The sequence below is a fragment of the Chiloscyllium plagiosum genome, unplaced genomic scaffold, assembly GCF_037043375.1.
Source record: "Chiloscyllium plagiosum isolate Xiang-an unplaced genomic scaffold, Cpla_swu_hap1 HiC_scaffold_45, whole genome shotgun sequence".
Classification (NCBI taxonomy): Eukaryota; Metazoa; Chordata; class Chondrichthyes; order Orectolobiformes; family Hemiscylliidae; genus Chiloscyllium; species Chiloscyllium plagiosum.
Window position 1 is genome coordinate 64,210,365 of NW_028270183.1, and position 16,585 is coordinate 64,226,949.

The following is a 16,585-nucleotide window of genomic DNA, read 5'->3' on the forward strand; positions in this document are numbered from 1 at the left end:
GTTCAGGGATAGTCAGCATGGTTTTATGAAGGGTAGGTCGTGCCTCACAAACCTAACTGATTTCTTTGAGAAGGTGACCAAGCAGGTAGATTAGAGTAAACCGAATGATGTTGTGTATATGGATTTCAGCAAGGCGTTCGATAAGGTACCCCACAGTAGGCTATTGCACAAAATGCGGAGGAATGGGATTTTGGGAGATGTAGCAGTTTGTATCAGTTATTGGCTTGCTGAAAGAAGACAGAGGGTGGTTGTTGATAGGAAATGTTCATCCTGAAGTCCAGTTACCAGTGGTATACCGCCAGGGTCGGTATTGGGTCCACAGCTGTTCGTTATTCTTTATAAACGAACTGGATGAGGGCGTAGAAGGGTGGGTTAGTAAATTTGCAGACGACACTAAGGTCGGTGGAGTTGTGGATAGTGATGAAGGATGTTGTAGTTTACAGAGAGACATAGGTAAGCTACCGAGCTGGGCTGAGAGGTGGCAAATGGAGTTTAATGCGGACAAGTGAGAGGTGATTCCTTTTGATCGGAACAACCGGAATGCAAAGTATTGTGCTAATGGTAAGTTTCTTGGTAGTGTAGGTGAGCAGAGAGATCTCGGTGTTCAGGTAGAGAGATCCTTGAAATTTGCCACCCAGGTTGAGAAGTTTGTTAAGAAGGAGGAGAAAGTGAGGACTGCAGATGCTGGAGATCAGAGCTGAAAATGTGTTGCTGGAAAAGCGCAGCAGGTCATTCCTGAAGAAGGGCTTATGCCCAAAACGTCGATTCTCCTGTTCCCTGGATGCTGCCTGACCTGCTGCGCTTTTCCAGTAACACATTTTCAGCTCAAGTTTATGAAGAAGGCATACAGTGTTTTAGCTTTTATTAATTGAGGGATCGAGTTCTGGAACCATGAGGTTATGCTACAGCTGGACAAAACGCTAATGCGGCCGCACTTGGACTATTATATACAGTTCTGGTCACAACATTATAAGAAGGATGATGAAGCTTTGGAAAAGGTGCAGAGGAGATTTACTCGTATGTTGCATGGCATGAAGGGAAGGTCTTACGAGGAAAGGGTGAGGGACTTGTGGTTGTTTTCGTCAGAGAGAAGAAGGTTGAGAGGTGACTTAATAGCGACATATAATATAATCAGAAGGTTTAGATCGGGTGGACAGGGAGAGCCTTCTTCCAAGAATGATGACGGCGAGCACGAGGGGGCATAGAATTAAATTGAGGGGTGATAGATATAGGACAGATGTCAGAGGTAGTTTCTTTACTCAGAGTGTAGTAAGGGTATGGAATGCTTTGCCTGGAACGGTAGTAGATTCGCCAACTGTAAGTACATTTAAGTCGTCATTGGACAAGCATATGGACGTACATGGAATAGTGTAGGTTAGATGGACTTCAGATTGGTATGACAGGTTGGCGCAACATCGAGGGCCGAAGAGCCTGTACTGCGTTGTAATGTTCTATGTTCTATGTTCTATGGTCTAACTCCCACTGCTTCTATTCAAGAGTGCACTTGCGTTCTGTTCACTGTTTCATTGTGCATTATCTGAATGGCATTTTTACGAACGCCCATTTTCGCAAACGTGCACTGCGGCCTTCGCAGCTTTATCTTTCCACAAGGGCTCCCACAGGGTGGAAGGTAAGGAGTTGCAGGTTATTCACCCAATGATGTAATCCTGAGGTCTTCCAATACCTCTCCTGCATGTCGGAGTACTCAAAACAAGGGTTGCTCACCCATCACCGGCAGCTAAATTTCAAATTTTTCATCGTTTTCTACAAATCTCTTGACTGTCTTCCCTCTATCTATCACTGTCATGTCCTCCAGCCCACTCAAGAGCAAATAGAGCTGGTCAATAGTATGCAACCCAGCCAGCGGACACGACACCCAAGATTATGTTTTAAAGTGCACTCTCAGATATTCTGCATTCCCTCGAATTCCAAGCTCCGGAGCATGTTCGATTTGAACTGTTTCACGTTTGGTGCCTAAAAGTCACCTGCCAAGGCCATAAATTATGAATTCCCTTGGCAACGTAAATCGCACCAGGCAAAAGGAAAGGAATTACTCACCAAGTGATTAAGAAAACCTGCAATACATGCTGAAATCAAGGGTAATGAGCTGGTATCAATACTACATCGTGCATTTTATATAAAAGAAGCTTCAAAGCTTTTACTTTGTGTGAGTTTAAACAAATGTTGATCCCTGTCACATTATGAGATATTGGGAAGTTGACAAAGTGTTATATCAAACACGTGATCAAAGAAGTGGGTTTCAAGTCGTATTTTGTCACACAAAACGAAGCTTGTATCACAAAACTGAGATGACCAAAGTTTTTCTGCTAGAGGTCATCATCTTTTGTCAGTCTCAAAACGCTTCATATGTTAGTGCTCCCATAGCTCAGTGGTTCGAGCCCGGGGTTGTAACCTCGATTCACACTACAACCTTGCTGAATTTTCTTGCAACTATTGCAGCAAGCATCCGAAGATGGATTCTCCTTGTTGTTAGGAATTACTTTTGAAGGAATAGCTGGAAGTCATTTTATAGGCAAACCCCACCCCCCCCCCCCCCCCCCCCCCGCCCCAGGCCCCATTTGTTTCTGTTTGGAAGTCCACATACGTGTTTTTCCTTCGAGGAACATGAGGATGACAAGCTTCTGATGCGAATAATGCCTTCGTTTGGCAGGAAGAACAACGTGATTCATGAAAAGCAGAAAAGAAACGGTGAAACAATGGGGGACGAAAACGTACAGGGATGCGGTTGAATGCTTCTGTTCCTTATGTCGAGACAGGAATCTGCTGGAATCCAATTAAACAGGCAGGAAGTTGGAAGAACACAGCTAGCCAGGCTGCCTCAGAGTTGGAGAAGTCAACGTTTAGCAGGTACAAATTATTGCCGATTGGGACAGTCCTTGAGGGACAGCCTCCCGCCTGTATACCCCTCTGCTTATGTAAACAGAATCGGTTTTAAAGCGAGTCATGAAGAAAGAAGAGGCCAAACGGGTCAATTCCTCATTTTATGGAAGTTGGGCTCTCCTGAGGCCTTTGTCACTTTCAAAAGATGTCTCTGTATAGTTCCCTCTATGGGTCAAAATGAGGTTCAGTTCTCCCACAGTTCATGAACAAAGTTGACGGTATCTGACTTCAGTCTCATTCACTGGTTCATTTGAGATTAAAACTTTGCAGGGAAAGTCTCATTCAGATGAACACTTCAGACGTCAGGCTGTGGGCCAATTGGTGGAAACTGGAAACGAGAATATTTGGATGTTTGATGACTGGCACTGACATAATGTATTATTCTGTGCTCTAAAAGCACGGTGTCACAAACACTCTTTTTTGGAAGGAATTTCTCATCGCAGGAAAAGAAACCTATGCTGTTTAGAGAAGACGCAATTGCACATGCCGTCCTTCCTAGTCGACTAGTGGTTACCATACAGCGATTTCACCGCTGTGGTTTGGATGAATTTCTTGGTCAGGGAATCTGGATTTATTGTTCCTGATAAGGGCAACAACACAAGTCGAGCGTCTTTGACATTTCAAATGCGTCCGCATGTGCCTTGAATAATTGTGCAGGGCCGCAAGGTGGCTCACTGGTTATCACTGCTGCCTCACAGCGCCAGAGATATGATTTGCCGACAACTGGGTCGACTGTCAGTAAGGTGCCTTATTCAGGAGCAAATGAAGAGAAAAAGGGTAAGGAATTCTTCTGTGAGGGTTAATTCCAGGAGGATTTGTGTGCATTTGTTGCATCGATAAGGCAATTTCTGAACTGTAGGCATTCCATGTTCCCTTATTGTGTTGCTTTAGCACATGTTCAGACAGGGGAGAAAAGTGAGGAAAAACAGTCACGACCCAACCAGTGATTGATCCATTGTGCAACAACCAACGGATTCACTTTTTACTGAACTAGCTCCCATTTTCCCTACATTGGTAATGGGTACACGTTACGTGCACACTCTCTAATTGGTTAACGTTAATTGGAAAGAAACCTCATAACACCTGTAACTGAGCACGACTCAGTGTAGAATGAGCTGATTGTATACAGCATTAGAGCGGGTTTTCATTTGTTGTTTTGGCCCCAGCATCCTTTCTCAACATGGACTATACTGGGACATAAAGAGATGATAAAAGACATGGATGGCGGCCAGAATGGGTACACGTTACGTGCACACTCTCTAATTGGTTAACGTTAATTGGAAAGAAACCTCATAACACCTGCAACTGAGCACGACTCAGTGCAGAATGAGCTGATTGTATACAGCATTAGAGCGGGTTTTCATGGGTTTTTTTAGGCCCCAGCATCCTTTCTCAACATGGACTATACTGGGACATAAAGAGATGATAAAAGACATGGATGGCGATGACTGGAATGAAAAGACATCAGGAAGAATGGACAGCGTTTACTTGGAAACAGAATAATGGAAAGGAAGCCAACGATGTAGTGGGGGAAAATGCCATTTGAAAAGACAAAGCAGGGTTTCATGGGATGGTGGAAAAGACGAATAGATCATGTGGCGTGAAACCAGGTAAAACTGAGTTGTGTCCGTATAGAAGGTTTCTAGGTGATGTGAATTTGGTGAGAGTAAACAGGAGGGAAATTCCCTCATTCGGATGGATCTATATCTAGAGTATAGAACTTGAAAACCAGCGATGAATGATAAAGAGAAGTTTGGAGCTCGCATTCTTTTTCTTTCTACAGCTATTGAATTCGAAAATGCTTACTTTTTCTCAGGAAAAATTATTCAGAAGTTGATTCTAAAATATTTGTAAAGATGCGTGCAGACACACAAGGAGTGAATTTCACCGGGACAGGGTGTCTGGGCGGCCAGAATGGGTACACGTTACGTGCACACTCTCTAATTGGTTAACGTTAATTGGAAAGAAACCTCATAACACCTGCAACTGAGCACGACTCAGTGTAGAATGAGCTGATTGTGAGGAAAGCTTTAGCAGCTTGTTCTACGTGAACTTCTTTAAAATGTAAAGGAACTGAGCTGTTTGTGTTAGCTCAGCATTAAAGGAAGCCGGTTCGCACAGTCTGCTGCATAACTGGTTTATGATATAAAGTGATGCCAACAGTGTGGGAATAATTCGCGCAATGTATCAGCATACCTTCAGGATCCTGATCTCCCCATTCAGCTAATACTTTAGGAGATGGCGAGAATCAAAGTGAAACTATACTATCGTGAGTTGGAACAGACCTGCCGATGTGATGCACCTTTGTTCTTTCATCTGTCGCATTAGAAACTTTGGCTGCAATCACAGAGAAGGGAGTGAGTCCATTTGCTGCTCACTCATCTCCCGCAACCATATCTAGTGACAAGACACGAAAATAATTCCTGTTTGAATTCTGTAATCTTCATAGCAGTACTTTGTCATTTCTATTCTAGTTTTTCTGATAAAAGGCAAAATGTCCAATGAGATAAACCTAAGAACTTTTGGATTGTTTTAATGGACTGTGCGAGTTTGCAGCAAAATTAGTAATATGATACGAGCTAAACATCCTTTCCAGAATTTAACACAGCGCAGGATCAGCGACAGGACAAACGTCATCGACTTCAAAAATCACCTCTGTATCTCTAGTGAGTGATGGATATTCACTCAGGGAGTCTTTATGGCTGGTCTTAAGTAACTGAGGTATTTCCCAAGGACAGAACACTCCACAAAATCAGATATTTTTTGAATAAATGCTGTTTTACTCAATGTTCTTTTGCAACTTTTAAACATATATATATTAAATATTAAATATATATGCATACACACATATACATGCATGCGCACACACATTTATACATATGTTTACATACACATATGTACATACATATAGCTCGCACATTCGACGGGAAGAACATTCGACGAGGCGGTTGAACAGTTCATCCACTTTATATTGGCGATGCCTCGTGCTCCCACGAGGAGGTTGAACAGTTCATCCACTTTACCAACACCTTCCACCCCGATCTCAAATTCACCTGGACCATCTCAGACTCCTCCCTCCCCTTCCCAGACCTTTCGATTTCTATCTTGCATGACCGAATCGACATGGACATTTGCTATAAACCGACCGACTCCCACAGCTACCAAGACTTCACCTCCTCCCACCCTGCCCCCTGTAAAAACGCCATCCCATATTTGCAATTCCTTCGTCTCCACTGCATCTGCTCCCAGGAGGACCAGTTCCAAAACCATGCAACGCAGATGGCCTCCTTCTTCAAGGACCACAATTTCCCGCCAGACGTAGTCGACGATGCCCTCCACCACATCTCTTCCACTTCCCGCTCCTCTGCCTTTGAGCCCCGCCCCTCCAACCGCCACCAGGACAGAACCCCACTGGCCCTCACCTACCACCCCATCAACCACCATGTACAACGTATCATCCGCCGTCATTTCCGCCACCTCCAAACAGACCCCACCACCAGGGATATATTTCCCTCCCCTCCTCTATCAGCGTTCCGAAAAGACCACACCCTCCGTGACTCCCTCGTCAGGTCCACACCCCCCACCAAACCAACCTCCACTCCCGGCACCTTCCCCTGCAACCGCAAGAAGTGCAAAACTTGCGCCCACACCTCCCCCCTTACTTCCCTCCAAGGCCCCAAGGGACACTTCCATATCCGCCACAAATTCACCTGCACCTCCACTTACATCATCTATTGCTTCCGCTGCACCCAATGTGGCCTCCTCTATGTTGGGGAGACAGGCCGCCCACTTGCGGAACGTTTCAGAGAACACCTCTGGGACACCCGGACCAACCAACCCAACCACCCGTAGCCCAACACTTTAACTCCCCCTCCCACTCCACCAAGGACATGCAGGTCCTTGGTCTCCTCCATCGCGAGACCATGGCAACACGACGGTTGGAGGAAGAGCGCCTCATTTTCTGCCTGGGAACCCTCCAACCACAATGGATGAACTCAGATTTCTCCAGTTTCCTCATTTCCCCTCCCTCCACCTTGTCTCAGTTAAATCCCTCGAACTCAGCACCGCCTTCCTAACCTGCAATATTCTTCCTGACCTCTCCGCCTCCACCACACTCCGGCCTATCACCCTCACCTTGACCACCCTCCACCGCATTTCCAACGCCCCTCACCCAAGTCCCTACTCCCTACCTATTATCTTAACCTGCTGGACACACTTTCCTCATTCCTGAAGAAGGGCGTATGCCCGAAACGTCGATTCTCCTGTTCCTTGGATGCTGCCTGACCTGCTGCGCTTTTCCAGCAACACATTTTCAGCTCTGATCTCCAGCATCTGCAGTCCTCACTTTCTCCTAGAACATTCAAATGGCCGACCAACCAATTCCAAATATTCTGAATTCACACACACACACATATGTGTGTGTGTGTGTGAATTCAGAACATTAGAAATGGATGGTCGACCATTTGAATGTTATTCCTGTAGAATGTGAGAGCTTAGAGTTTACAGTAATGTCCGTGACATTTGAATCTACGGGAATTGCACCGAACCCCATCTCCTTGGCAACAGCTTTATGGAACTGGAGCTGGACATTGGATCTTTGGGTAGTCTGAGGTGAATTGAGAGGTGTTATAGGGAGGCAGTTACACTTCAGGTACAAGAAAAAGGTCGATGGTATACAGTCGGGAGACGAAAAGGGAACATGCAGCCAGTGCAGGCATCCACTTTGGCTTTGCCCATCTGTAACAAGCATACCGTATTTGTTACTTTTTTGGGGGATGTCCTACGAGGGGTAAGCCATGGGGTACAGATCTCTGGCACAGTGTTTGTCCCTGTGATCAGAAAGGTAGGGGAGACGGGAGGAGAGCAATAGTTATAGGGCACTACATGGTGAGGGGGACAGATTACAGTTTCAGTGGGTACAGGGCAGGCTCATTATTGATGTGATACCTCCTCGTTACCAAGGTTTGTGATGTCTCACAGCGTGTTTTCTGGATCCTTAAGGGGAGCGGGAGCAGCCCGAGGTCATGTTTCACATATGCACTAACAACACATGTAATAAAAGTGACGTGGATGTATGGCAGAAATTCAGGGATCCAGGGTGACATCTTAGATCTAGATCAAACAGAGTTGATCTCTCTGATTGGTTACACATGCCACGTTATAGTGAGGGAAAGAACAGGGAGAGAGCAGATGAACACGTGGTTGTAAGGATAGTGCAGGTGATAGGGATTTGGATATCTGGATAGTTGGGGCTCATTCTGGAGTCGGTTGGACCTCTACAAACAAGATGGTCTTCACCTTACCCGGAAGGGTACCAACATCCTGAGTGGATAATTTCTAAAGCTCCTCAGGAGGGTTTAAACGAATTCAGCAGCGGATTGCGAACCCGAATTTTAGCGGCAGTTTGCTGGAAGTTTTGAGTGGTTCGGACATAAATAGGTTTTCGGGTTTGCGAGTGAATGCTGGCAAGGATGAAGGTGGTTTGAAGTCTGTCTACTTCACCGCTAGGAGCATCTGGGATAAAGCAGGTGTCATGGGTTGTTCACTGGGACTTCAATATTGTGGCCATTTCAGAGACATGAATGGAGCACTGAAATGAATGGTTGTTCCTGGCACCTCAGTTTCGATTTTTCAGTAAGAACAGGGAAGTCGTTAAAAAGGGGGGAGATGTGGCATTTTTTGTCAAAGACAGTGCTATGGTAGCAGAAAGGATATTTGGTGAGGACCCGACTCAATCTGCTGAACTAGAATAGGCTGAGATTAAAATCAGGCAAGTGGAGGTCACCACCAAAATGTTCTAGAGATATGGAGGAAAAGATTGCAAAGATGATTCTGGATAGGAACGGAAGTAACAAAGTAGTTGTAGTGGAGAAGTTTAACTTTCCAAATATTGATTGCAAATGTTATTGTTTGAGGAGCTCTGATTGGTCAGTCTTTGTCCAATGTGTGCAGGAGGGTTTCGTGACGCAGCATGTAGATAGGCCAAGAAGAATCAAAAATATATTGGATTTGGTACTGCGTAATGAAGCAAGTCAACTGTTCGATTTGGAGATAATTGAGCACTTTGGTGATAGTGACCACAATTTGGTAAGTTTATTTAGTGATGGATAGGGATATATTTCTATATATATATCGCAGAACATGAGGTACCGCTGGGAGAAAGGCCAGTATGATGCGATCAGGCAAGGGTTAGGATGCACCAGATGGAAAAGTAAACGCAGGGGTTTTGCACACCTGAAATATGGAGCTTGTTCAGGGAGGCGCTCATGCATGTCCTTGCTAAGTGTGTATGTGTCATGCAGGGAATATGAGGTTGAGACAGGGAGCCATTTTTACTCAAAACGTTGAATTTCTTGTCAAGATGGAGAAGGCGGTGCATGTAACATGTAATATGAAAGCTGAGTTAGGGCACTTGAAAGTTAAAAGCTAGCAAGGAAGGGCCAAAAGAGAGAGCTACTCAGAGCAACAGGGAACATTAAAGGTCTTTAGCTGGCAGGGTCATTTAAAACCCTGAAGCTTTCTCTTGTCATTTCAAGAAGAAAAGAATATCTAGGATATGATTAGGGCCTGTCAAGAACAGTAGGAGGACGTCGTCAACGGAGTCCGAGGATAGGAGAGGCGCTGAATGTATATTTTACATCATATCTCAAATGAAAAAGACAATGCTGTCGAAGAGAATTTTGAGATGCAATATGTTAGAATAAACGAAATTGATATTCATAAAGATGAGTTGTTAGCAATTCTTGAAAGCCTGAAAATAGATTGTCCCCTGGGATGTATCATAGGATTCTCTGGGAATCGTGGGAGGAGATTGCAGAACTTTTGACTACCAACTTTAGTTCGTCAGTGTCTATGTGATTAGTGCGAGAAGACTCGAATTCAGCAAATATTGTCCCCTTCTTCACGAAGAGGAGTAGGGAGAACGCTGGAAATTATAGAACAGTGGAACGTATTTCCTTGAAGGTGAAGTTTTGGGAAAGGTTATGAGAGATATGAATTATGATCACCTAAGCAGGAAGAAGTTGATTCGCTACAGTCAACACGATTTTGCGAATAGCAGGTTGTACCTCACAAACTTTATTGAGCTCTTTGAAAAGGTCAACAAACAAGTGGATGAGAGTAAAGTGGTTAACATGGTGGATATGATTTTCACGAATGCACGGTCGGCTGTTGCATAAAATACAGAGACATGGGATTGAGGGTGATTTCGCGGTTTAGATCAGTAAGTGGCTCGCTGAAAGAACACAGAGTGTGGTAGTTAATGGAAAATATTCATCCTGGAGTTCAGTTACTCATGGTGTACCACAAGGTTCCTTTTTGGATCCACTGCTGTTTGTCACCTTTATAAATGACCTGGGTTCGAGCATGGGATGATGGATGAGTAAATTCGCAGAACACACTAAGTCGATGGAGTTGTCAACAGTGCCGAAGTCTGCTGCAGGTTACAGACGGACATGAATAATCTGCAGATCGGTGCTCAGAGGTGGCATATGGAGGTTATTGTGGAAAAGTGTGAGGTGATTTACTTTGGAATGAACAACAAGAATAAAAAGTTCTGGGCTAATTGTAATATTCTTGGAAGTTTTGATGAGCAGACCGATCTCGGCGTCCATGTATATAAAACTCTGAAGGTTAACACACACGTTGATGGATTTGTTTGCAATGAGCACAGTGTGTTAGTTTTTATTGGGAGAGGGATTTAGTTTCAGGGCCAAACGATCCCTTTGCAGCTCGAGAAATTTGTCTGGTATGGCCAAACTTGTCGAGTTGCGTGCGGTTCTGGTCGCCACATTATAGAACGGATGTGAATGCATTGGAAAGGTTGTAGACGAGATTTCCTGGGATGTTGCCTTCTGTGAAGGGAAGGTCTTACGAGGAAAGGCTGAGAGACTTGAGGCTGTTTTTGATTGAGATTAGAATTTTGAGACGTGAATTAATAGAGACATAAAAGATGATCAGAGGTTGCTTTAAGGTGCACAGTGAAGGCCTTTTTCTTCAAATGGTGATGGTTGGCACAATGGTACATCGATGTACTTTGAGAGTGATTGATGCCGAAGTCGATTCCTTTCACAGAGAGTAGTAAGGGTGCAGAACGCCTTGCCTTCAACAGTTGTAGACTCACCAACATTCAGGGCAATTAAATGATCATTGGATACATTTACGGCTTATAATGCCAAAATGCTGGTCAGATGGACTTCACATTGGTATCACAGGTCTGTGCAACGTTAGTGCCAAAAGCTCTTTATTGCGGTGTAATATTCCGTGTTTGAACTGTTCTTCAGCTTGAAGGTGCAATCATCTCTGTTTACTATCAGTAAAACAAACACCTGGCGAAAATCCAATGCGCAATTTTGGCAGTGCATGTACTGCCATTTTGTAATGCAACTACAGCAAGCTAACTCATTACACCACTGGATCTGCCGTCTAATGATGACAAACGTCTCCTGATCTTACCACTGGGACTCTCAACCCAATTACTCACTTTTTTCTGTGGACCTGAAATGAAACATAGTGCAGAGCAGGTTATACTGATAATGAATCACCGATTATGAAGCATTAACTTCAGGAAAATGGCACAGAAAATGTGGTGAAAATCGATTTTATTGAATACTGCGCACATTTTCCGTGGCTTCCTGCGTTGATCACAGGAAATGTTATGTCGCCACTGTACTGGGATTTCCCTTCTATCAGCGTCAATTCGTCAGAGAATTCGATTCACTGATATTTCACCAACTTCCTTTGGCATGTTCATATGACACATCCACTCACACTGCACACAACATCAACAATGTTCAGCATACTACATCCACGAGCATGTGGAATAGTTTTCATAAACAGTGAAGTTCGGATAATGTTATGCAAAGGCAAATTGAAATTCAGTTTAATTAGTAATGTCGCAAGAATCCAGAGTAAGATTCAAAATGTCAGAAATTCACGTTTATTACCTTGGGCATAATTCCAGCCCAGCAAAGGGGAAATCTGCCCCTGAATCCCCTGAATCCATGCAGTTGCTTGCTCCATGTGTCCACTTGGAAACCTATGTGAAGGAACATTCAAACTGAAGGAGAACTTGTGAGAATCCTCTGCTGTCTGATCTAAAGCTGAAACAAGAGCTGCCTATTCGAGCTGGGAGGGAAGCGAGGTGGAGGTGAGACCAAAATATTACTTGGCGTTTATTTCATATTGTCCTTATTGTGATTGTTTAAAAACCCGGGCCAGAAATGTCACAGACACAAAGGAGCAGAAGGAGGCCATTCTTAACACCGATCCTGCCCCGCCACGTCATTCGATATCATCATGGCTGACACAACAATGTTAAGTCTTTTTCCAGCCCATCCACGTCATCGTGTTGCCTAGTGGCTAGCAGATATTTATCGATCTCTATCATAAATAGACTTCGAAAATGTAAATCTGTGAGAGGAAAATGTTCCGTTTTGAGACAATGGGTTTCTGCACGAATATTGTTGGGTTTTCAGATGACAGCCGTGTCTGGTCTGACCACTTTGCAATACATAAATGAACACTCGACTCTGATGGGATTCGAACCCACAACCTTTGAATAGCAACTTGTACAGAGATATAGAAGTCCAACGCGCTTTGCATTACGCCACAGAGCCGCACACACAGTGAGCTTTAAGCACACAAGTTTGCCTTTGACGCATTGCGTTCAGTACACCCATCTCACGCCTGTCTGTCCTCGTCACACTTTCCAGTGCCTGGCCCTTTGCCACGTGTGCTCTGGCTCATCAAGTGTTCGGTTACATACTGTTGAAACGTTCTCATGATGCGTAGCTTTACCACATGTTCAGATAATAATTTCCAGATAATCAATACTCTATAGGTGAAAGCATTCTTCCTAAATCTAATCCTTGTCTCCTGTCTTTCATTTATGTCACTCTGTTCCTTCCCAATACAGGCTTATCCCTGTCACACATATCTATCCTCTTCATAAAATGAACACGTTAATCGGTTTCTCATTCAGCCTTCTCTGCGGTTAGATAAACATCCCCAGCCTAGCTCGTCTACCTTCACAATGGGAGAGGTCCAGCCCTTGCCATTCTTTTCATCTCCAGTGAAATTGTCCTCCTGCAATCTGACGCCTCCAGCAGTCTGGCGATTACAACGGAAAAGCAAAGTTCTCAGAAGGAAAGCCAAAAGGCCTGAACAAAATCAGCAGCTCTTGTCCATCTCTGATGAGAAAGGAAAGTTAACGTTTCGAGTCCAGTGATCCGTCTTCGGAACTGATGGGAAGGGCGAGTGGACGAAGAATGTGGAAGAGGGCGGACGGTTTCTAAACTCGATGTTGGGTCCTAATGTTTGCATGGTATGTTGGTAGAAAATTAGTTGCCGGTCTTCCAGCTTGTGTTGTGTCTTGAAGAGCACAGCAGCAGACCAGAAACTGAAATGATTGCCTGGGAACACAGTGTCTCGATTAGAGTGGGGCTGGAAAAGCACAGCAGTTCAGGCAGCATCCGAGGAGCTGGGTTGTGCAGTACCCTGAGAGGCTTGCAGGCCATACGAAAAGAAGAATTACCAGTGCAAGCTGTAAATTACGACTCAGGACCACGATGCACGTCTATGAGTGGCGAGTAAGCCAGAGAACCAAACGTTCAGTAAGCGATTCACTCGCCCAGCAATCAAGTAACCATGTTAATTCCATTAACACAGATTTCCTTGCTGGGGTTATGCAGCACTTCACAGCACACATACACCGTGATGGCCCTTACAAATCATATAAGAAGGATTGTTTGAGGAGATTGGTTAAATCAGATCAGTTAGTATTGTGCGAAGTTTATTGGAATGATCACAGATGTGCAGTCAGTGTAAACTTATCCAAAGTATCTGTGATGGTAAGTAGACCCTATCCTTTTGATGTGGAACGCACCTTTCCTCATGTACCATTGGCGAAGGCATCCAGCGAGAGGTGGCAGGATTTGAGACGATGGGTACGGCAGGCACAAAAAAATGAAAGATTGTGTCTTCAGCGACGATGTGCGTATCTGATTCAATGCAGATATAAGGACAGATATGAAGAAACTAAATTGGCTAACTCAGGCAGATAGAGCAGTCCAGGTGAACCCCGCCAAGACGGTAGCCTGGCGATTCGCTATGGTAGATGTCTCGGACCCAAGATTAAGAAGGGTCCCTACTGAGTGCAGGGCAAAAGGCAAACGTGATGTGGGGTTCATACGAAGCTGTGAACCCCATAAGAATAACTCCGAAATCTGAGTATCGTCCTTGCAGAACACAAGACTCGTTAAAACCCGAGGCTGTCAAAGGATACTACTTTGCATCCCTTCTGAAGGCTTGAGTGATAATTCCCTGTGGATAATAACCAGTGAGAGCCCTCATTGTTCCGGTCAAAAAGGCAAACATTCCAAGTGAATCAGGGAAACGGAGCTTTGTTCAAGACCTGCAGGTAGTCAACTATCCTGTTGTTCCGCCCGCCCCAAATGTTCCTCATCCTTGTACTATATTAGCTCAAATTCCACCGGACAGTAATTCGTTCTCTGTTATGGATTTAGCAAATGTCTTCTTTAGTGTACCAGTACACCCAGAAAGTCACTTCTGGTTCACTTCTCCACTCAAAGGCAAATCGTATACATTCAAGCAACTTTGTCAAGATGACTGTGAGTCCCCCGCCATAATTAATGGGGCTCGATGCTGGAGTCTGGAGATTCTTGTTTTAACCCCGGGGTCAGCGCGTCTGCAGTATGTCGACGAATGCTTAACAGCAGCACCAACAGAGGAACAATGTGAGAAAGATACGCTTGTGTTGCTCTGCCATATAGCCAGAAATGGGCACAAAGCTAGTTTCGCAAAATTACAAATTGTGCAACAACAGGTGTAGTTCTTAGGTCACTTCTTGTCTGATCAAGGTAAGGCCATTGGTCAAGACTAAGTTCAACCAATCCAGCAAATTCCAAAGCCTCACACGAAGAAACAATTGCTATTCTTTTTGGTCATGCACTCCTACTGTAGAATTTTTATCCCACATTATACAATCCTTGAGGCCCCCGAAATGAAATTTCCAATGGCTAGGAGTTGCAGAACCAGAAACCGTACCAGTTGAATTGAAAATGGCGCTCCAAACCATACCTACACTGGGGATTCCGAATCCAAACAAGCCTTTGGTACAAACAGTAGATGCATGACATCTGTGCTGATGCAGGATAATGTGGGAAAATTGAGGCATGTAGCTTACATTTTGGCTAAACTTAGACCCAGTAGCGGCAGGATTGCCTGTATGCCTGCGAGCCGTGGCTGCAGCTGAAAAAGTTTGTTGTAGCGTCCAGGGACACAGTCGGCTTTAGATAATTAACCCTCCTGGTCCCACATGCATCCTTACTGTTTCCGAGCAAAACACAGCACACATGTCGGCAGCACATTGGCTCAGAAACAATACTGTGCTATTGGAAATGCCTAACATTACAATAACGAGATGTAACGTCCGTAATGCTGCTAGCCTTCTCCCCACAGAAGGAGACGGAGACTCACATGACTGTGTCGCTGTAACTAATAAAATTTGCAGCCCAAGACCAGACGTGCAGGATTCACAAACTTAGAACCAGGATATGGCGATTTGTTTTGTGAATGGGTCAGCATTCAGGAGCAAACGGATAGGCCAGAATTGTGTTTGGTATGCTGTCATAACTACTCATGAGGTAGTCAAAATGGAATCACTCCCTTGTCATCTGTCAGCTCAAGCAGTGGAGCTGATTGCCTTGACTGAGGCATGTAAATTGGCTGAGTGAAGGATAGTGAATATTTACACCGACAGCAGATATGCATACGGGGTTGTACATAATTGTGGAACTCTGTGGAAACACAGGGGCTTCTTGACCTACTCTGGAAAGCCCAAAATACACTGTGGCCTGACTGCTGACCTCCTGGAAGAGGTCCTACCGACTAAATCATTCGCTGTCTGTAAATGTGAAGCCCACACGAAAAAGTACGATTCCCTTTCTCAAGGCAATGCGAATGCAAACTCAGCGGGAAGGACGGCAGCCCAGCAGCCGCCACGTGATCAGTTGACATGTGTATGTCAAATATTTGTAATCCAAAGCAGACTAATGGGAGTTCGAGTCGCAGGCCACGCCGAAGGACAAGCGTGAATAGACAATGGCAGGGTGCAGAATGAGGGAATGGGTGTGGTGTGGCCCCATTGGTAAACCCTGTCAACGCGACCATTATTCCCATTCCATGCCAATTAACACATATTGAGGACCATGTGTCAAAAGGGGGGATGTAGCGAATAAAGTGGTATGACTTTATCTTGATATGTAATTTGCTTTCCGTGGTCGAATCTGTAAGTCCTCTTCTGACATGGTGCAAAATAATTTTCCAAAGGTCATCTTAGTCAGTCCAGAACTGAGGTTCAGAAAAGAACAAATATTTCTGTTTTTTTTGGAGCTTGCTGTGTTTACATTCTCCCCGCCTCACTCTATGGAGAAGGACTTATAAACTCCATTCCTGTCAGTCCAGGTGAGACACTTTGTGACGCAGGTAGTTTCATTGGCAAAGAAAAGTCATTTATCCCCATGAAGCTTCCTTTCACCTTCTGCCTGCCCATTCATTCAATTTGATCACTGCTGTTCTGAAAAATTTCACCTCTGCTCTCCCATTGTTCTTCCGTAATTCGAGGGAACCTCGAACCGAATCCCAACATCATATTAATTTTCGG

General features: G+C 44.6%; 1 non-coding gene across 1 annotated transcript; it reads right to left on the reverse strand.

Annotated features, from left to right (window-relative positions):
- Nucleotides 1-12,426: 12,426 nt before the first annotated feature.
- Nucleotides 12,427-12,518, reverse strand: trnar-ucu (transfer RNA arginine (anticodon UCU)). The gene is given in 2 exon segments: nt 12,427-12,462; nt 12,482-12,518. It is a non-coding gene; the product is annotated as a tRNA-Arg (tRNA).
- Between the last annotated feature and the right edge of the window lie 4,067 nt (nt 12,519-16,585).